Raw genomic sequence first — 2,750 nt, forward strand, 5'->3', positions numbered from 1 at the left:
GTGCATGTGTAGACGGGTCCAGCTCCCTGCTGGCGACTGCTGAGAAACATTGCTTTCTAGGAGGACCTCTGAGATTTGCCATAGTGTGTATAAATAGGATAACAATGTTACATGTTTCCTTTGAAAAAGAGGAAAATGACTCATGAAATAGCCTGATTACACACTGTAGGTGTTCCTTATCACCACAGTTATGGATGGGCCTCAACGCCAGGGTCCCATCTTCCTAATCATGGGCAATATATATGGCATACATACATGAGCAACTTGATTACTAAAGGGCACTTTGACTACTAAACCTAGGTGAACAAGCAGACGCATAGGAAAATTGTGAAGGGCTCAAGGAAATTTTGCTGGTAAGGATGCTAAGTGGTGATCACAGTCCCCCCTGACCAAAGTCCTTGTCAGGTTTCCTGGAGACATCATGGGCTACATGTGCCCTCTCTCTTGTGCCCATGAAGAACAACCCTTACAGCAGAGAGGAATTTGTGCATAGAAAAGTGAGTGGAGCAAATAATGATGTGGCCTTTTATATCACCTGTTGCCTTTTCATTCCTTCTTGACCAAACCAGTTCACTTCCAGTCCTTCTCCTCACACTTCCCCTAGTGTCTACATGGTGATTTCTGATTCAATGACATATTTGGGGATTTAACAGTATATGCGTAATATACTCTTAATATGTTATCTGCTATGCTTAAAGTCAATAGGAAAGAATAAGCAAGTTTAAAAAAAATATTTACAATAAAGCAGGATTCAATCCAGAGCACTTCAATTTCCATGGTAGTTGGATTACACAGTCTCTGAACCTTGAGGAAATCAGTGGTGGGCAGGCAGGAACTGAGTTTTCCTAAGCCCCACATTTATTAACCTTCTCACAGAGAAGAAGGAGGCTGAAGGAGTTAGAGTTTGCAATAGAGGAGAGAGTCTGAAAGACTCTCACAAGCTAATAATATTCTAGGGCCAGCTCTCCCACTGTATAAGGTGCTGTGGACCTTAACTTCTAGGATGTTATATAAGGCCTCCAGAGCTGAGGGAGATATTTGCTGTAAAAAGTGAATCAAAAACAATTAATAGTGGTACTTCTTATAAAATAAGAAGAAATTAAAAATAATCCATGTCTAGATCACCCTCTACAACTCTGTAGTTTACCATTATTTGCATGAAGGGATGAGGAGATTCATCTCTTACTTAGTTCCCCATGGGGAGTAATTCATTCATTGATTTTGGGTATGTCTTTTAATGATGAACCTCCTCCCAGAGATATCCGCTCTATTCACTTTAGAAGCAGATCCAGCTCAGACTAGTTGTTTTAGGGGGGCTTCTTTGGGGGCAGGCAATGTTTGGCAGGGTAGATCCCAGGTTTTCCTAATCCTTATTTCCAGGGTTAACTCAGGACCATTACACTAAGCACGAACATACAGAAAGAAACAGTTAACTTCAGAGTCAGAAGCTTATTGCATCTTCCAGCATGATTTCTAAGCTGACAGTCCTGTCTTTGCTGCTTTAAAGACTTTCACTGGTATCTGGTCTTTGCAGACAGTGATAGGACAAAAACGATGTTCTCAGTCTTACAGTTACCCCGCTTTACCCAGAGGAATTATGTTTTTCCAGGTTTAAGTAAATAAAACAAGATTTGATCTACATATTTCACACACTGCTTGTTTTCTACAACAGAGAGTGGAATTTTCAGATTAGACACATGGCTAAAAAATACAGATTTTGTCATTCACATCCACAATCAACAAGGAAACCTAGCAAAAGCTATTATGTTTAAGTTACACAAGTGTGTTAAATTATACAATCAAACGACATCTGTTATAAGCTATAAATTGTTCCCAAAATTATTTTAGAAAAAATATTATATTATTAATTATTTTCTGTTTATGTTAAGGCACATAATACACATGTACACACAGAAGCATTCTTAAAATTATTTAACATTTTCACATCAAATAGACCCCCAAAGTCAGCAGAAATAATTTCGGGAAAAGGTACTAGAAAGTTATGCAGCACTGGGAGGTATTGCCTTCAACATATTCACTCCAGTCAGTTTTCAAGAGTAAAAGACAAGAAACTTTTTAAACAGTCTCTTTTTTTTACCACATTCTTGACTATTGTAAATTAGACTCGGAGACTAAGTCTTTGCTTGCAATTTTTATTCACTAAACAGCAAAATATTTTAGGAAAAAATACAGTACTTTTTCCTTATTTTCTAATAATTCAAAGCTATCCCTTGGAATATCAGGTTCTGTTAAGGAGCATAGAGAACAACTGAACCACTCAAGTATTTTTTATAACACAAGGCTCTCTTGTTTTGTTTTGTTTTCTGTGGTTCTTCAAAACATCTAGCTAGGAAAACTCTTTCCTTAATATTTCCATGCAAACATTCTGTAATCATTCAGAACACAAAACAAAGGGTTAAATTCAACAACCTTTTATGAATATCCCTAATTTCAAGCTCACAGGTAGTTCTGCTGAATGTATTGTTATGTGCACTTTAAAAAGCTGATCATCATAATTTTTACCTTAAAAGCAGATTTTTTTTTTTTCCCACAGCCCCTCAACTGAAAGAACAAAGAGTCAGACACTTTTTTTTTACTAACTGAAAAATTTAGTATATGCCAGAACTACTGTTATTATCTGTAAGCTTCATTTTGTCTGCCTGGTACATATGCATGGCAGTACTGTCACAAAAAGATCCCAGGAAACCCTTTTTTTCCGACAGTAGAGGTGCCAATAATCCAACTCAACA

This window comes from Tinamus guttatus, unplaced genomic scaffold, assembly GCF_059628265.1.
Source record: "Tinamus guttatus ecotype Peru unplaced genomic scaffold, ASM5962826v1 Tinamus_guttatus_pri_ptg000056l, whole genome shotgun sequence".
NCBI lineage: Eukaryota > Metazoa > Chordata > Aves > Tinamiformes > Tinamidae > Tinamus > Tinamus guttatus.